The 20,493-nt window shown below is 42.2% G+C and overlaps 1 protein-coding gene across 3 annotated transcripts in view; it reads left to right on the forward strand.

The window, feature by feature from the left end:
* Positions 1-2,862: 2,862 nt before the first annotated feature.
* The window catches only part of STAMBPL1 (STAM binding protein like 1), a 36,653-nt gene continuing 19,022 nt past the window's right edge, over positions 2,863-20,493 (forward strand). Inside the window, exon 1 of one of the 3 annotated variants that reach the window (XM_034777147.1) lies at positions 2,863-3,228. The gene's annotated coding sequence lies outside the window, so the exon portion shown is untranslated. The remainder of the gene's footprint in view (positions 3,229-20,493) is intronic. The other 2 variants (XR_004646603.1, XM_034777146.1) reach the window with 2 other exon arrangements.

Raw genomic sequence — 20,493 nt, forward strand, 5'->3', positions numbered from 1 at the left:
AAAATCTGCTTTGGGATTAGTCCTGCTTTGAGCAGAGGGTTGGACTAGATGACCACCTGAGTTCCCTTCCAACCCTGATAGAGCAAACCAAGAAATCACTTTTAAAACTGTAGCTACTAGTTGGCAGGTGTGGTATTGTGATGTAATATGTACTTTGCACACTTTGTTCAAATAAGTAATGTAAGAATTGTCGTCTTTGCTATACTACCTATGGTTTTTTTTATCAAGAATTTTAAAGGCTGGTTAATTTTTTTTTAATTCATTGCTGGTTATTGATTCTCTTGTGTAGGTTTTAGTTAAAACAGTCACCAACCAACCTTTCCTTTTCTGTGTATATTACCCAGTTTGCCCACATTTATTATATGTGATGTTAACCCCGATTTTCCCCCACTGAAGGAATCATTGCATTCTTTCCCCAGGACACGAGAGAAATGTTTCACCAGAGCACAATTGAATATACATACTGCCTCCAGATCCAAACATAAATATAATTAAAATAAAGCAATATTATGGACTCATAAATCAGTGACTGAATCAAAACTATTTTTCTATAGTACATAGGATTAAAAAGTCTTTAAAAAATATTGCAATGGCACTTGTTTGCACAAAAAATGGATCCTCAGAAGGCAGGGAAACTTCTTTGGGCTGCTTTTAAAGTAATGTTGACATGACAGAACCACCACTTTTCTGAGCTATGTTAGACACGGTGGAAGAGCTCTTCCAATCTATGGCACTTCTCTTTACCCTCATGCCCCTATGGGAAACTCCTAGAGAACGTAATAGGAAACGATATCCTTTCTACATATTTTTGCACCAGCCACTAGAATTTAGGAACATAGCCACAACTGGACCCTATGTATCTACCTTAGAGAGAGAGAGAGAGTGTGTGTGTGTGTGTGTGTGCGTCCGTCCGTCCGTCCCCCATTGACTTCAACAGGTCTGTTCATACTGCATAAGGTTTTAAGCACACATATAAATTTTTGCAGGATCAGGTCCTTAGATTGAAAACTCTATAGTCAGCTGATACATCAGCAAAGCACTTTGCACATATTGGGAATTAACTAAATAATAATATCAAGGTGAGATATTATTATAATAAGCTGCTCTGTTTTACTGTTAGCACGGCAGACACCAAGGCTTTCTAAGGACAGCATACTTGTTAATACAGTACATAAGAATGGCCATACTTGGTCAGACCAATGGAATATCTAGCCCCCTATCCTGTCTTCCAGTAGTGGCAAATGCAAGGTGCTACAGAGGGAATGAACAGAACAGGCACTCAGTTACTGACTTATCCCGTCACCCATTCCCAGCTTCTGGCAGTCAGAGGCTAGAGCCACCCAGAGCATGGGGTTGCATCCCTGACCATCTTGGCTAATTGCCATTGATGGACCTACCCTCCATGAATTTATCTCGCTTCTTTAAACCCTTCACAATATCCCCTGGCAACAAGTTCTACAGGTTGACTGTGCATTGTGTGAATACTTCCTTTTGTTTTGAACATGCTACCTATCAATTTCATTGGGTGACTCCTGCTTCTTGTGTTATGTGAAGGAGTAAATAACACTCCCTTATTCATTTTCTCCACACCAATCACAATTTTATAGACCTCTATCATAATCTCCTCTTAGTCATCTTTTTTTCAAGCTGAAAGGTCCAAGTCTTGTTAATTTCTCCTCATATGGAAGCTGTTTCATATCCTTAATCATGTGTGTTGTCCTCCGCTGTAGGCCTTTTCCAATTCTGTATTTTGTGAGAGGGGGTGATCAGAACTGCCTGCAGTATTCAAGGTGGGGGTGGTACTATTGATTTATATAGTGGCATTATAATCTTTTGTTTCATCTATCCCTTTCCTACTGGTTCCTAACATTGTTAGCTTTTTTGACTGCTGCTGCATACTGAGGAGTATGTGCCAAGAGTGTAAACCAGAAAAATTGAGAGAACATTACACTAGAGCTAGTGTGACAGCACAGGACACCTGCACTTTATCAGCTACCCAATGTGTCTAATCTGGGTTCTTAAAATTTATTACCAGAGAGAGAGTGTAAAGTCCCTTCCTTTCTCATTCCTCTGAAGCTAATCTTCTTGCTGGCTGGATTCATACACGGATATGTTTATTTTCATTAAACTGCCTCCTAGGTGTTGCCTTTTCTCCTAATGCATTTCTCAACATATTATTTCTTTAGTTCATATACTGTCCTTTTTTAAAAAAAATGCATTTTCCAGACAAAACACATACCATACCAGCCCATAAATACATTTTATTAATTCATTATGAATTCTATATGAATTAGCACAATGAACCCAGAGGTGGCGAATGGAACATATGAGACACACTATCTAGGGCCGGTGCCCCCCACCAGCCTGCCTTGGGCTCTGATCCTGCAAATACTTGCAAACCTGATTTTTTCTTTTGATCAGGAGAGTCCCCCCACTGAACCCCTCCTGGGCGCAGTTATTCACAGTGCAAGCGTCTGCAGGCTCATCAGGCCCTTATCAGGACGGTCCATCCACAAAAGGTTTGGTAGGATGTGGCCAGGCAACGAGATGGGAACTCGGTGCGAGGCGGGGGCTTTGCCTTGCCACATACCTGTCCCATGCCTCGCGCCCTGCGGGCATCGCCTCCAGCCGGCCTCCCGCGGCAGGGATTAGCCCTACCCCGTGCATTGGGGGAGGCTCCCTCGCCGGAGTCCCCTGTTCTGGCGCTGGCTCCAGCCGGGAGGACGGTGCCCCGTGACTCCCAGGCTCGCTCCCTGCAGCCGGACCGGCAGCGGGGAGGGGGAGGCTGTTCCTGCCATGCTGCTTCCTGAGTGGCAGGGCGGGCTGCGGAGCTCCTCCTCCCCGTGCCTGGGGCCGCGGCTCGGCTCACTGCGGCGGGCTCGCGTCGGTAGCCGCCGAACCGGCTCCGCTCTGCCGCAGGGGCCGGGGGCGCCTGTGCCCCGCACCGCCTTGGGCGTGGGGCTGCCCGGCCCCGCTGCTGCTGAGCGGGAGGGGCGCCCCGCCTGCGCGCCGAGCTCGCTGGAGCGCCCGGGGGAGACGCAGGCGGCCGGGCAGGGCATCCCCCTGCCCCGGGAGCTGGCTGCTGGCCGCCGGGAGCCACCCGCCTCAGGCTCGGCGGCCCCTAGCATCGCGTCCCGGTGCAACGCGCCTGCCGCTCGCAGCCCCCGCCCGCCGTCCCGCGGATGCGAGCCCCAGCAGCCTGCGCCGGGGGACCAGCCCGGCTTCCTGGTAAGAGCCTCCCCGCGCGCGCATTTGCCTCTCCCTCCAGCGGGGCGCTGCGGCGCCTCCGGGGCGCGCAGCGCAGGGACTGGGGCGCCGCCGCCGGCTGCAAGGGCGCAGATGCGCTCGGAACCGGCGTGGGGTGCGCTGGGAGGAAACGAAACATACCGCATCTGGGGGTTGCTGGTATGGGGGGGGGGGGTAAACAGAAATCTCCTCCCTAAAGGGTCAGGAGCTGTAGGGAACGGCATCTCTCCCCCACCCCCTTTTCCTTGTGCGCCTATTGTTATTGGCTGTAGGTGTAGTAATGGCACATGGGGTAGCCTGGGGTGCAGCCCCCTCATTGGTGCTGGAACTAGAGATGCTGCCACACCCCCTGGCTTGCAGTGGTTTCCATTATATCCAGGGTTTACAGTTTGGTTCAATGACACTTGGCATCAGCAGCCCCACTGTACAAATTGTTCCAGCACCCCGGCCCCCGTAGGCAGCCGCACCAGGAATGTCCCTGATCCAATAGCGGTGGCGTCCTGTTGTACCATAGCCAATTCAGGGTCATCAGAGTGCCTTGACCAGTGGCCCTGTGGTAGGGGCACTGGAACAATTTGTACAGTGGGGGTGCTGAGAGCCATTGAACCAAACTGTAAATCCTGTATAATGGAAACTACTTCAAGCCATGGGGAGAGGCAGCATCTCCAGGACCCCCAGTTCCAGCACCAATGCCCTGTGGAAAACAACTGCTGTAAGATGGCACCTCTAGCATGCACCTGGAGAAACTTTGAATAGCATAACCCTCGGCAGAAAGGGGGTCAACATCCATGTTAGCTCTTGATGTGCGAGGAGCATGGCTGGGGCATGGCCAGCTCTGACATGGTGTCATAACTTATGACACTACATTTTGCAGGGCTTGTAGTAGGAATGGCCCAAATTCTGCCCTCCTGTGTAAATCTAGGCGCAAAGTTTGATCCAATATTCTTTAGTTTTTAAAAATATCATGGTAATAGATTTTTTTTTAATTGCACACATTCTTAGACCCTGTATATGGTCTGGGCACTACAGTGGCATAACTGCAAAGCTATGCTGCTATAGCATCTTAGTGTAGATGCTTTTTACATAGACGGAAGGAGTTTTTGGGTCAATGCAGATAATCCAGTTTTTCAGGAAGCAGTAGATAAATTGATGGAAGAATTCTTCAGTTCAACCCAGCTTTGTCTACACTGGAGGTTAGGTTAGCTTAACTGTGGCACTCAGGAATGTAAATTTTTTTACACCCCTGACCTGTTTTTAGGTCAATCTAAATTTTAAGTGTAGGCCAGGCCTTATATATGCAGTCAGACAAAGAACAGCAGCATCATGATAATAGATTTTTTAAAAATTGCATACACAATCACGCAAAGAATATTATCAGTTTGGAAAGTGGAAGAAGAGGGTAAAAAGAATGAAATAGAAGCAATATTTAATTGTAGTGTCTGGAAACCTGAGACTTTTAAAGTATGCAGGTTCTTGTATTGTGGTCCATCACCCTAGTATCTAAGTGCCTTCCAGTCTTGCATTAAGCAATGTGACTAATATCTGTCACGTGTTTGTTCTCTCATGCTCTCCCCAGGGGGGAAAGTGTGTAGGAGAGTGTTTTGTTTTGGAATTTATTTAAATATATTTATTTAAGTAGTCACATGTGGCTATGTGTTTGTCAGAGAAGGTACAGCCAAAGAAATGTGCCTTGCACTTGAAATGGAAGGTTCATGATGGTTCTTATTTCTTGGGAGAGTTCATTCCAAAGTCTTTGTCTGGGCCCCAAAAAGGCTTTGTCTCCTGCAATGATGAGCTTTACCCTTAATATGAGTTCCATTGTCTTCGTGGAGCGCAGTTGTTGAACATGGTATGTATCAGGGGCAACAGAAGGTCCCTAAAAGTGAGGGGAGCCACCGGCACCCGAACTGTCGCCCCAAGTCCCTTCTCCCTGAGCACCTGTGCTGCCTCTTCCCTGGAGCCCCCCCATCTCTCCTCTTTGCCCCCCCCCATCGCTCACCCTTATGGCTGGTAAAAAGTGGGGGGCATAGCCCTCCCACTTTTAAAAGTGATGGGGCCATGGCCCCTTGGCTCCTCCTGTTCCAGCACCTCTGGTATGCATCCTGAAGCTTAAATGGATCTTTTAGGTATCCTGGTCCCAGGCCATAGAGCACTTGAACATAAAGGCTAAGACCTTGAACATGATTCAGTATTCTATGAGAAGTCAGTATAGGGAATGGAGGACAGGTTTTAGCTCTTACGGTAGCCTATGTTGCTGAGTGTTGCAGGGCTGGAACACCCATACCATCAGCCAAGCTCCCCTCCCACACCCCCACTCCCGCCCTGCCAATCAACTCTTCCCCCTCCCTCCCAGCACCTCCTGCCCACTACAGATCAGCTGTTCTGTGGTGTGCAGGAGGCATTGGGAAGGAGGAGTGGGGATGGGGTGCGCTCGGAGGAGGGGGGCAGAAAGAGGCAGAGTGGGGGGGTTGGGGCAAGGCGTGGAGTGGGGACAGGAAGAGGTGGCGAGGATGGGGGGATGGGGTGGAGTGGGGGTGAAGCCTGTGGCTGAGCATTCCGGGGGAAAATTAGAAGCCGGCCCCTGTGGTCCCATAGCCAACTTGAGATGGTAGAAAATGTTTCTTGTAGCTACTAATTAGTTATAATTGCACACATTTTACTGAATATATCACAGATAATATTGTGCCAATTATAATAATTGTAAACATGAGATTTTTATTTTAAAATATTGTGATGATGAAATAAATAATGGGATGTAATGGCTTGATACTCCAAACATACATACGAGTAACTTTACTGAATTGAGTAGTATAATAAGACTTCTCATGTGAGTTAACTTGCATGCATAAAATATGCGCAACATCAGGTCATAAGGCATTTCCTGGAAATTGATTACCATCTTAGGGAAAATTGATAGCCCAAGGTGAAAAGTTATAATTAAATCCTGGGCTGTTGAGGGAATGACAAGGCAAATTTTGTTAAAGAAACTGTAAAAAAGTTTGATAAAAATAAATACTGAGCCTTTGTTTTCTTTAACATTTAAACAAACAGGTTTCTTTGTACTTGTCTGACTCAGATGTTATTTCCTTATCAAATGTTATATTGATATTGTGTGTTACTTTCTAATTAATGTATTTTTCTTTATTTTTAATAAATAGATAAATGTTAATCTTTCAGAAAAATTTCCTGGTCACAATTTACAATGTTAATGAAATTGTCACTTCATTATATCAAAGCAATGGGTGCTTGCTGCTAAAATTCCTGGTAGTTGGATATTATTTCCTGATTAAAAATAATTAAAAATTAATCAGAAACCAGCTTTATATTATTTTTAAATAATACTTTTATCAATAAGATGATTTTTGCTTGACTGAAGGGAAAATGTTTTCTGCCTGTTCTTCTATTAAAGTATTGGAGAATTAGGGATACAGCTCCTATAAACAGTAGCTACCAATTAAATCTCCAAGTTGATAGTGGTGAAGGGAGGGATTATCACAATACCCCAATCTTATTTATTAGGGACTGGAAGAGGAGACCAATATTGATCATATGTCCTATATGAATGCAACACTATACAGAATAATAGCTTACATTTATGAGTAGTTACATTATTTTTTTTCAGTTCTCTGTAAATTGTAGATTCTTCTGTTGCTCTGATTGTCAGGTCAGAGGAAATGTGCAATATGGGTATTACTGAAGTAGAACACCTTTGTCTTAGGAAAGAAAAGTTAATTGTGCCATTACTACTCATTGACACAAATGTCTAGTTTCCCACAGAATTGGTTGAATAATGTGTGTTAAAAAAAATTATTTGACAAATATGATACGTAGTGAATATTTTTTTAAATTATTTGCCTGGCTCTGTTAAGTAGTCTAGAAGTATAATCCAGTCACAAGTGCCTTAAAAACACTATTCACAAGCCAAATTTAAAAGGATGTACTTTGCTCCCATTTTTTTAAAAGTACATGTTTACCCTACCTGTATATAAAATGAATTATCCACTAATCAAAGTGCCTGAAGTGAAAGGGACTACTGATGTGCTTAAAGTTAAGCAAGTATATAACTGTTTGCAGAGTTGTGGCCAGAATTCACACCCTCAGCAAATATATAAAAAATTAAGTGATACGAGTATCTGCTAATTTTTTTTGTAAGAAAAATAGTACTCATTAAGGCACTCTAAATTCTTCAGTACGTGATTTTCAGTGTGCTTATAAACATGAAATATTCTGAATCATCTAGGATAAATCATCTAGGTCAGAGGTTCTCAAACTGTGATCTGTGGACCACCAGTGGTCCGTGAGTTCCATTCAGGTGGTCTGTGGATAGTTCCCTCTAAGGTGCCTGCCTGGGCAGCTGCACATGAGAGAATGAAGGGCAGGTGTATCTCCACTAATTAGGTGCCTGGACCCTGGAGAAGATGCACATGTAAGGTGAGGTGGTGGCCTTGGGGGCAATAGGGGGTAGGTGGTAAAGTGCAGTGGGGTGAGAAGAGGGGGTGGGGGGAACTTGGGATGTGCAGGGCTGCGGTGGCCAGAGAAAGAGGTGACTTTCCCCAGCTTGGGGGCTGCGGCTGCCAGGGAGAGACAGCCCTCCTTCCCAGCCCCAGCTTGGGGTTTGCGGCTGTCGGGAAGAGACAGCCCTCCTTCCCAGCCCCAGCTCGGGGGCTTCCGTAGCAAGGGAGAGAGGGCACATCCATCACATTAGAAAGGTAAAACTACTGATATGAAAATATGAGTTGTGTGCTTTTATTTGTAGAAAAAAAAAGTTAATTATTATTATGTGTTTTTTAGATCGTGCTTTTATCCAAATCGCTTTACAATAGTTAGTTAATGGTACAAACAACATTTGGAAATCTAATTAAGTGGTCTGTCGAGACCCAGCAATTTTCAAGTGGTCTGTGAAAAAAAAGTTTGAGAACCACTGATCTAGGTTTATTGTTGTTGTAAACTTAATATTTTAGAATGGGAACGGCTAACCGTGGCCCCTGGGAGCTTCAAGTGGTCGTGCCTGCGGACACTCAGGTAAACAAAGCATCTCGCGGCCTGCCAGGGGCTTACCCTGAACAAGCTATGAACCAAGTTTGGGAACTCCTGGTCCCATTGGATAGATAGAAAGATTAACCTAAATAATCTATACAGAAGCCCATGGAACCCCATAAGATTGGGTCCCTAATCCATGAACTGTTGGAACTCATTTACAAAACATTTCTTAAAACATTACATGAATATATTGTCTCATGCTATACAATTAGAATTTATAATCCTTATTCCATGATGAGATATCTTTGAGCTATAATGTATCTTAATTAAAACTACACCTCTACCCGGATATAACGTGACCCGATATAACACAAATTCGGATATAATGCGGTAAAGCAGCGCTCCGAGGGTGGGGGGGGGGGCGGGGTTGCATGCTTTGGTGGATCAAAGCAAGTTCGATATAACGCGGTTTCACCTATAACACGGTAAGATTTTTTGGCTCCCGAGGACAGCGTTATATTGGGGTAGAGGTGTATCTTTAGATAGGTGTTTTCCTCAAAAAGCATTTTATCAAAAAAATCCGATTTAAATTAAAAAAAATCCGAATTTTTTTATTTTTATTTTTTAAATCATTGATTTTTATCCATCCTGCCTAGGAGCACTATTCATAGACCATAAGCTCACTGTGCTAAGTCAGTCTCCCTGAAGAAGACAGGGATACTGCCTTGAAACTATGCAACCAGCAAATCTGCAAGGAATGCTGCTTCCAACACAGCAGGTCCTAGCCGTCTATGAAGTGTGCCAGTCCCTCCATGCTGCTCTTTGCCCCTTTCTCGTTTACCTTTGCAATGCAGGTCTTCCACCCCTTAGTAGGTAACAAGACACACTATGAAGATTAATTTTGCAAGTGGTATTTTAACTTCGTTGATGCTGGTGGCACCATTTCTGGTGGTATTTCTGCTGCTTAGTCAAGGAATTTGTCATGTGAAAATGACTGTTTCTTTGGCTTCCCCCACTCTCTGGCCTGACATGTCCCCCCCTAAGCTGTGATGCCCTACCTGTGCAGTGGTCTTTGGGAGGGACTTTAGCAGGTCACTGAGGGGAAGGAGGCTGATGAATTTTAGCTGACACTTCTACTCTAGCCCATTTTCCTTGATTTTGGGGTCTTATCTGCCACTCTGTGCCTTTTTGTTTTCCTTTGGGGATTTTGACAGTGGGATTTTACAGACATAATTTTAATGGACCAATGGAAAGATGGTGTAATGAGGCGTGTAATGTAAATATATGAATGGCTAGTTCAGAATTGTTACTCCTAAAGGAATATCTGCTTCATGAAATTCTGGCACTGGTGATGTTTATCAATGTAGTAAAAAAATCCTTTTCTGCTTGTCTTTTGAGATCTTTGTGCAATGTTATCTGAGGAAAAAAATACAACTATTAGTTTGACACCACAAGTCAAGAAAAGAAGAATTCTCTTAATAACTTACATGTTAGTGGCCAGCAGTTAGCATTCTGAAAACTTTCCCTTAGGAATGACCAGCTGCTTGCCTCCCATAAAGAAACTATTACAGAGTATCTTAATAAATTTGAACCTGGTCACGATTGGTTCAGAAAGCTCAAATGAACAGGCATTGTGTGGGTTTTCCATAGTTTCTGGGAAGGCGTCCATTCTCCTCCCTCACTAAACTTTTGGATCATGCCACCGCCACTACTACAGCCTCAGGGCCCTTCGCTCATCCAGGGTGTGATGAGACATGAATTTCTCAGTGGATCTACTGGCAGCACACTTCCCCCAAAGGATGCCTTTTTTGCCTTCAGAATTTGGCCCTTTAGTGAACTAGTTTATGATAATTTGCTTCTTCAGTAGCATCAATATAAAGGTGGAGAGCATGTGTACTAATATGCAGTTATTTATGTACAAGTCCCCAGCTGTCTTCTTTAGAAACTATATGCACATAAAGAATGTAGGATAATTATTAAAAAATATGTGATTTGTTTGAAATGCCAATTAAAATACTAAGATTTGGAGAGCCAAATTTCTGTTCTGGAAGTCAGTCTTGTTCTCAACTCCAACTGAAGTAAATAAGTATTTGAGGGCAGTATTTGGCTGTAAGATAGAGAATTTGGTTTCAATTGGTTTGGCTATGACCCCACAAGGATAGGGGATGCTGGTTCCAACCCCGTATGTGCTGGAGGGTGGGTGGTGTCACTGGGGATGCCATCAAGGAAGGCTATCTTTAATTAATGATGAGATCTCTGTAGGTGCAATCTTGGCAAGAACTGCACAGCAGATGTCTTGAAACCAGAAATAAAAAGTTGACTATTTGTCTTGCTGTTGTCTGTGTTCATGGAGTGTCAGGAATCTTAGCGCTGTCCCTGTGCCAGACTGGGCTCTGCTTGCTTTCTGGGCTATACTCCTCAGCTATATTCTCCCCACCCCACAGCAGCTTCCCCTCCATTTCTGGATGGAGACATGACCACATCTACACGTCATTGTGTTTTAATCCTTCATTTTAATCAGTACCTGTAATCATATGCGGGGGCGAGGGGAGAAGCGGGGTTTAAAAAGTGATGTAGTCATTAGAAACTTTATATGTGATGTATTATTAGAGCTGAGCTTCACAACATTATGCATAAAATAGATGACGATTAGAGTCCTGCTTTCTACTTTAAAGCTATGTAGAATGAGATTTACTACTGTCTTTGTCAATGAATTCAAATTTCACTTTACAATGACTGGAATTTCTGTTTTCTTAGCAGTGGTAATTTTTCTTTTGCCTATTAAGCCATTTTGCATATCAACTGTATCAATATGCTGAATTATAAACGTGTCCGGAATTTTTCCATTTCATCCATCTGCCTTTGTTAACAATTGATTTCAGCGGCTGCGTCTAGTGATCTATGAATTGAGCATGTAGATACCACAAGGCAGGAAAAAACTGAAACAATACAGGCCTCATAAAGTTAAGAACGCGCGGAATAATCTGGGAATATAAAGATAACTTTAATATGTTGTTGTTAGTGCCCAATATAGCAAATGAATGGTCTGTGATTTACATTGAGTGGAAATGAGAAAATCAGTAGTTAATGAGAAACTAGTTTTATTATCATGGACACACAATACAGCTGAGTAAAAATTGTGTTGTCATTCTCCAGATTGCTGATAACTTGATTTGTGTGCTTTTAGCAGTATTGCAGCTGGATATCAGAGCCCTTGGACACACTGTAACAAATCCTTCTCATTGTGTTGCTGAAGTATCTCTGTTTAAGAGTCAATCTTAAAGTGGTAACAGTGGTATGTAAAAAGTGAATCTGTTCCAGAAAGAAATCTGTCTTTAGAAAACAAGTAAAATAGATGATCTCGCACCAAAAATGTCACATCTGAATTGAACTTCAGTAGCTTTCTTACTCTGAAGAATTGCAGACTAACTTTAAAGTATAAGTCTTGGAAGGGCTTATAACACCCTTATTCAGCTGCTTTTAAGGAAAAATCTATTTTAATTTCACTCACATTTTCTTGTAGAAGTGAAGTTGACTGTAAAGAATAGCACAGAGAGGTTTAATCACTTCGACAAATGGTGCCAGGCTTATGCCCCCTAGCACTGCACATAGGGTCCTCTCCAGGGAGGATCTCCCGCTTTGTGCTAATTTGCCATTGCAGAACACTACCCCTCTGCCACTAAGCCGGCAAAGAAGCCTTGCTGTATAGTACAGGTTTAGGGTTGCCAACTTTCTACTCACACAAAACCAAACACCCTTGCCCTACCCTGCCCCTTTTCTGAGGCCCCGCCCCCTCATTCCATTCCACCTCCCTCTGTCTCTCACTCTCCCCACCCTCACTCATGTACTCATTTTCACCAGGCTGGCTCAGGAGGTTTGCGTGTGGAAGGGGAGAGGGCTCTGGCTGGGGGTGAGGGCCCTGGGGTGGGGCCAGGGATGAGGGGCTTGGGTGGTGTAGGAAAGTGCTCCGGGCAGGGGCCACAGGGTTCAGAGTGTGGGAGGGGGCTCCGGGCTGGGGCCAGGGGGTTTTAGTGTATGTGGGGGAGGGCTCCAGCTGGGGGTACAGACTTTGGGGTGGGGCTGGGGATGAGGGATTTAGGGTATAGGAGGGTGCTCCAGGCTGGGACCAAGGGGTTCAGAGGGTGTGGAGGGGAATCAGGGCTGGGACAGGGGGTTGGGGCATGGGAGGGTCCGAGTGGCACTTACCTCAAGCAGCTCCTGGAAGGAGTGGCACATACCCCCTCTGGCTCCTATGCAGAGGCGTGACCAGGTGGCTCTGTGTGCTGCCCCGTCTACAGGCATCACCCCTGCAGCTCCCATTGGCTGCAGTTTTTGGGCAATGGGAGCTGCAGAGCTGGCGCTTGGGGCGGGTGCAGCGTTCAGAGTCACCTGGCTGCCCCTACACATAGGAGCTGGAGGAGGGACATGTGGCTTCTTCCAGGAGCCACACAGACCACAGGAGGCAGGAGCCTGCCTTAGTCCTGTTATGCCGTTGACAGGACTTTTAATGGCCCTGTTAGCAGAGCTGACCGGAGCCACCAGGGTCTCTTTTTGACTGGGCATTCTGGTCAAAAACCAGACACCTGGCAACCCGATACAGGTTATGCACAGAGGAGATGGCAGAGACTGGGCAGATATGGGTGGAGGCTGGGATGGTTCTTGGAAATTATATGAAAAGAATATAACCCTGCCCACTATAATGTCTCTTGTATTGCTCTCCAGCTTTCCAGTGGAGATGGTCATAGGGACTGTCAGGGCTCAAGGGAGATCTGCTAGTCAGTTCAAATGGGGTTGTGCTGCTGACTAGAAGCACTGGGTGCAGAACCTGCATGGAGGCAAGGTTCTCTAAATGGATGACATGGATTCCTGGGGATCATCCACGCTTATCTTCCATCTAAATTAACAGAACACTGCCCGTGTGGGCCAAAAGAGTTAAAGGTGCCAGCTACTGTCCATGATTAAACACTTTGGTACATAAAGGCTTCAGCCTGCTTAATACCACAGCAAATGCACTAGAAAATTAATCAGTCATGACTCATGGACAGATGCTTTCCGACAGTTGGTCGGCCCCAACAGCTATTGCTCTGGAGTCTGACTTGCCTCCCTGGGCAGAGATATCATTTGGTTGTTGTGGTCCGGTCCCTCTCTTTCACTGGTCCTTCTCTGGCTGAGCAGAACTGGATAGGCTGTCTCATCTCGCCATGATGCTGCCATGCAGTTAGTTTCAGGATCAGGTGAAAAGCTGAGAGAGAGAGGACAGCTGGAAGATAGCATGGGCGAGGGGCAGAGTTGGAGGGGAGATGGGCTGTGCCAAAAGGGGCACACGAAGGAAGGGAAGACAGAGCAGGAACTCATCTGTATCATGTTGGGACCCTCACTGATGCAGCAGCTATGGTCAGGAGTGTGCCACTTTCTGGGCATTATAATGAAAAATCTCTTCACAGTGGCTGTTGTAGTGTTGGTAGTTGTGTTCCCCCCATTCCCCAAAAAACTCTTTTAAAGGGCCCCCAAAAGGGGTGAAGATGGAATAGCTCATGCCCTCATTATTTTGTCCACCAATTAGGTCTAATTTCTGGTTCCACCTGCCTCTTATTTACCAAACATGATCTTAATACAGTCCTTGCACAGTATCAGTAGACCTCTTTGTTTAAATTAATTTAGTCTTTCTATCTCCTTCTCACATCTTTGTCTGAAACAGGCTGTTGCTCTCTTTATGCTAACTGAATCATTCTGGTAGTGAACACTTATTCCAAAAGCCCATGTTTATTTATAGACAGCCATCTTCTGTACAGACTGAACTGTTAGAAGGCAGCTGTTGCTGTTTTGATTATCTTCAAGTAATCTATAAAGACAGAGTTTCTGTCACATGACTTAAATTTTCAAAGAAGCCTACATTATTTAGGTGCCTACCTCCTATTGAAATGCAGTGGAAGATGGACACTTAACTTCCTTCGGCTCCTTTGAAATGCTCAGCCAGCCTGTACTTTCTGTACAAACTATTTATTTTTACTCTTGGGTTTGATACAGTGGATTTTAAAAAGGTAGGGCAATGCCATGCCACTAATTTTTAAGAATGCCACCTCTGGTAATCATGGTCTTATTTAAAAGTTGTTGAGTCAGTTTGGGCCTGTAATTAGGAGTTTAAAAGTTTCTTGTGTTTTTGTATTTTTCCTCATTAAATTGATGACTTCAGTAGTGACTGAACTCTTTTCCTAGATGCACATTTTTACACTAGAAGAAAATCTGCATTTTTGATACATCTTGGTCATTATAACATTTGTAATAAAATTGTGGTATGATGGGGTAGGTGCAGGGCAGAAATTGTAGGTGCCATGCTCTTTGTGAGCAAGTTGATGTTCTGTATGTAGCTACCAGTGGGACTGGGAGAATTTGCGTAATTGTTATACATATATGAAGAAATAGCCATTCAGGGATTATGTAAATCTTGTGTTCCATTTTTCTTAGGACATTTAAGTAATCATTACATGGATTTGCACACTGTCTAGTTATTAAGAAATAACTGTATACTTGTTATGCAAATCTGATTTACTCTCAGCCAATTGAAGTGCCCAGGATTGGATAAGTGAGAAATATGTCAGTAGATCTATAGCATTCCAACACTCTTAACTGGCTGAGATGGTTCCCAGTTAGTATAATGGCTCATATCCCCTGCATTGGGGGTTTTACACTGGGTGGATTTGATTTAAATCACTAGTCAGGAAGACGCGATTTAATCATGGATTTCTAGATAAAAGTGCATTCTTGTTGGTTGTTATAACCTTTATACATATTCTTCACAGCTCAGAGATAGATGTAGGTTTCATTTTTAGAAGGTACACACTATACATTTTTAAGTGATATATTTTGAGAACTTTTCAGATTAGTTTTATAGCTATATCAGAAAATGAATGATTGTTTGGTTATTTCATTTACCAAAGGTAATTGAAGCAGATAGTTCACCTCCCAATGACTTCATAAATATCTCCTATTCAATAGAATAATCATTAATATTTGAAGGATTTTCTTGCCATGCTGTATTAGGAGGAGAATATCACCAGGCATTTACATTGTTTTATTTAACTAAAACAACAACGTTATGTATTCTGGATTTTTTCTGTTCAACAGCTAACATAATATTTTAACAAAACAAGCATATGAATTTTTGAATTTAGTCTGATGAAGTAGGTATTCACCCATGAAAGCTTATGCTCCAATATGTCTGTTAGTCTATAAGGTGCCACAGGACTCTTTGTCACTTTGAATTTAGTTAAACATTCAAGTTTTTTAAAATCAGGTTTGTTTTTGTTAAAATTGTTTTTAACTAAAATAGTTAAATGAAATATTTAAAAAACCCAACCAACTTAAAAACAACAATAACAACCATTTTTGCTGTTAACAAGCATGTTATCTCTGGAGACGCAAATCCACAGTTTGAGAACTGCAAAACTAAGCATTTCTGATGGTATCTTCTAAACTGAGCCCCATTGGGAAGATATAAAGATAATCTATGCAGAAGCCCCTGGAACCCCATAAGATTGGGTCCCTAATCCATGAACTACTGGAACTCATTTACAAAACTTTTCTTAAATATTACATGAATATATTGTCTCATACTATAGAATTAGAATTTATAATCCCTATTCCATGATGAGATATCATTGAGCTATAATGAATCTTTATCTTTAGATAGGTGTTTTCCTCAAAAAGCATTTTATCAGAAAAATCCAAGTTAAATAAAAAAAATATTTTTTTAAGAAAAATCATTGATTTTTATCCACCCTGGTTTTACATATTAACATAATTGTTTTCTGTATCTGAAAAATGAATAAAACTACATTCCATTTCACTCAAAGGGATTACACATTTAAATTTCTCCTTGATCCTGTAAAGTACTTCATTACTCTTATTATTAGCTTGTATTTCAATAACACTTAGAGGCCCTAATCAGGATAAGGGTATTTCTTTTGCTGTGCACTGTACAAACATATAACACGTTCATGTGCAAATGCAAAAAAAGCTGGCCAATGTCATTTTTTTTTAAGAATCTTAATCTTCTATATAATAGTAGTTGCTTCATTATTCATTACACTTGGATACATTGGTCAGAAAGCATATTAGAATCCTTATAAAACATGCCAGTGCTTTTGTAGCCATATTGTTTATGTTTGTGCTGTGTGTGGTATTAAGCATAACATTTGTGTCTTTTTACAGTAAATTTTTACAAAAATGTCAAGTTTGTCCTAGTACTGTATTTATTGTATCAATTTTAAATATTGTTCCCCAACCCAAATTGCCTTCTACATTGGAATCCATGAGGGTTTTTTTTTTTTTTTTAAATCAAGTGCTTCACTATTTGTCTTGACTTTTCTGCTAACCTCTTTTGCTGTATCTTGGCACGGTGTGCATACGTGCAGGAGTTTGCTCTTCAAGGCTTTCACAAACACCAGTGCATCATTTGAGGAAGTGTGAGTTTCTGCTGCCACCAGATGTCTCCTCTTAATATGCCTGAATTTGTAATTGAACTTTATTTCCTATTAACACTTCTTTATTTTAAAGACATTAATGAGGCAGATGTAACCGTTTAAGTTAAACTTTTGTAGTGTTAGTGTTAAGGCATGCTGGGAAGGTTGGGGCGGGGGGGGGGATTCCTTGATGGGTGTTTGTGCCTCCCTGAAAGAGGAATCTGTTTGTATGGGGGGGACCCTGTCCCAGCAGAGACCTCTTCTGGGATGGTGGCAGACAAAGAGCCCATCATTGGTGGCCTTCCTGCTCCACAGCCAACTGCTTCCTGTTTTAGAATGGACTGTGGTGTGATCCAGGAGGGGGGGGGAACCTCTGTTCTTCTTCAGCAGAGGGTTCCACATGTGAGGCCAACATAAAATGATTTATTGGGTGGGGGCAGAGCAGCACTGATTGATTCATTTAGTGGTGGTTGGCATTATGGTTGGCTCAGTGTTCAGCCCTCCGGAGACTGGGAGCTTTGGGCAAAAGGAATGGGTGATACCTGACCAATGAGAGATGGGGCAGTAGGGGGTGTGTTTCAGCCTGGCTAGTAGGAGTGGGGGAAAGTGTTAAAGCTGTGGGGGTACATTGTCACCACTGACCCATGTTGGATTCAGACCAGCAACCTAGTTATGAAAAGATTGTCCTTCTCCTGAACCGGCCACTTCTTTAATAAACTTTTACATTTTATAAGGAGAAAGATGTTTTTAAAATGAAATTTAATCTATTTTATCACTCAATCAGTTCATTGTAATGCAGATTTTATCTCAGACACATGCCTATGCACAGTTTTTTGTTTGTTTGTTTGTTTGTTTGTTTAACAGACTTATTGGAGTGTTTCACTTCTTGTTTAAGGTTGGTTGTGTGGGGTGGGGAATACTATTTTTGATCTAAGGTAAATGCTCATTCCTGATATCTATCTTGTATCAGTTCCCCCCGCCCCCACTCCCACCACACTTCCCCAGTTCCTTAAAGAATGAACAGTAATGCTTTTGAAAAATAATAGAACTGTAGCAGGGTAGACTTAAAATTAATAATTAGTTCCTGCATAATAGATGAAACACTGAAGTACTTGCATAGGTAAAATGTCTGTTGTCTTCAGTGAGGGATTTCCTAAGTAAGGACTGTTGGGTTCAGGATTTGATCACATTTTATAGATTCTGTGCAGATACACAGAAAACACAAAATATTGAGCTTTGGACTTGACCGGTAATTGAAGGAGGGAATGATTTCATACCCTTTGTTTTAATATGGATATATATTGTAGTAAGTTTTGATCCTTCAGAGGCATTTGCTTTCTGTACCACATAAATCAAAGAGGACTGGATTCTGTCTTTCATGCTGAAGATCAAAAAATACTTCTCCATCTCCACCAAGGGAATCTGTGGGGCTGCAGGGGTAGAAAAGCTTATGAAAATGAGCTCCTTACCTCCCATTATTTTCGTCTTGATTCTTGACACTGTCTACAGTACTGTAGTTCCAATAGTCTGGCTGAGCTGAGTGGGTCTGCATGAAGCTGGCCAAGGGCCCCTTTAGCCCTTGATATATTTTAGAGCAAGTAGCCTGCTGTATTTTAGAACAAGTAGCCTGCTGTGCCCAGCTGCTGAGGCCTCAAGGGTCTGTTCTACAAACCAGGAATAGGCAGTGTTCTGGCATTCTCCCTTTCCCAAAATACAGGGGGGGGGGGGGGGGGGAGTGTGTGTGTGTGTGTGTGCGCGCTCGCTCCCCTTGTAAATTCTTACAGTGGCCTGATTTTCCAAGGTGCCAAGCACGCAGCAGCTACCATGGACTTCTTTTTAAAATTTGATTACAGATCTGTGCATTGAAGTCACAGTACAGCTTATTGAACAGTAGTAAAGACTGAGCCAGGAAACATGACAAAATAACACTTTGAAGAATAAATCTGGAGACTTTAGTGGCTTGTCTCTAGTGTTACAAAGCAAACAAAAAAAACCCTCTCACTTAGCTGAGGGCTATTGTGATTGATTGGAAGATGATTAAATTCACTTGTGTAAAATCTGTTCATGTTAAGGTGATCTTTTTAGTTAACAGAATTCAAAATTTCCCCTGAATAAATTGACTTCTGCATTTGATATCTAGGTTCTGTAAAAGAAAAGGTCCCTGTTTGCAACATGTAGCAAAACTTCTTGCTTTATAGAATTTCGTGGATTTTTTTTTAATGTCGCTCTTTGGATGGAAACACTTCATGGAACAATCATACCTAACTCATTACAGGAACATGGTTTATTCTTGAAAAAGATTTCACTACTTATAGTATTCCATGTTAGTATATGGAGCACATTTTCACTTTTACATATAATAGGAGATTCTCACATGAAACACGAAGCATCATATTACAATCAGATTTCATAGTTGTGTTTCTAATGTCCTGTCTTGAGAATTTTAATTTGGCTGAAGTTTAGAATCTCTAGAATAGAACTATTTTGGGGGGTGTAAATACAACAGTAAATGTGAGTGAACCAAATTTACATTTTGGATCCAGTTTTCAAAGTAGCATTGCAAAAGCATGCAAGTATTTTGCACAAGTCTGCTTGAAAATGTAGGCCTTAAAGTCCAATTCACAGACTCGTAGCACATCTAGCAATGATTGTAAAAAGAATCAGGGCTGGCAGTGGAAAAAGTGGGGATGGACCCAAGCAAGAATATATAGTCAGTAAGACTTATTAGGTGATTATAATGACTGCAACAATGTAGAATTAGTTATCTAATCAAAGGGAATAAGTGGATTAGTAAAGGAATTTACAAGTAAATCAAGGAGGAAACAAAACAAAAAAGAAAGAAAACTGGGATGAAATTGTTGACTCTAAAATGGTTAAGATAATGGTTAAAACTAAAGGCTGACCTAATAGATATTTTATTGATATTGCTTTTGAGAAGCAAAGACAGGAAATAATAGAGTCACAGAAAACATAACTAATTATTTATTCGTAAAAAGGCACAGAAAAACAGCCCTAGGGGCTGCTCTAATTTCTGCTAGGGTTCAAACTAGCCTCCAGAGAGGGAGAAGTCTTTGCTGCAACTCCTCGTAGTCTGGGGCTTCTGTGATGAACCAGTCTAGCCTCTAGATGTTTGTAATGTGCATTTTCTATATTGCACAAAACCTTTGACATTCAAGACCAATCTTCTAGCTTGAGCACTGAAGTGTTAGGAATTAGAGCAGCCACCTTACCAGCTTCAGATTCATATTAAAGTATAACTTAATGAATCATTTCCTTGTCAGAAGCAGTTTTTGCTGATCACCGCAGCACTTTTAAATATTTGTCTTACTTGTTACTATTTGCCTTTACTGACGGTTTGCCTTTATTAACTCATATCTCTTACATGCTGAGTGCAGTTTTCGATCACTTCTTGCAATTGACCAGTGCTATAGAAATGGTTCAAATAGTGCTGGAAAGATTTCATATACTTTTAGTTACTAAACATGTAGTTTCCAGATTAAGGTAGGACAGTTGCCTGATTTAATTTACAATTATAGACCTGCTAGAAAAAAGTGTTCAAATTCACACTGTACATAGATACATTTACCATAGCATATGCAGATGGAAAAACAAATGCACTTATTAGTCTCTGATTTGGACTCTCCTCTCCCCCCCCCCCCCACTTAGTGTTTGAAAAATAGTAGTTTATCATTTTAATTACAACTTAACAAAATATGATCAATTTATTTTAAAACTACTTAATATACTGTTATATACTGAGGCCACCTGTAGTAACATGTTTATTAAAATGCACAATTTGACTTGT

This window comes from Trachemys scripta, chromosome 7 (assembly GCF_013100865.1).
Source record: "Trachemys scripta elegans isolate TJP31775 chromosome 7, CAS_Tse_1.0, whole genome shotgun sequence".
NCBI classification, from domain to species: Eukaryota; Metazoa; Chordata; order Testudines; family Emydidae; genus Trachemys; species Trachemys scripta.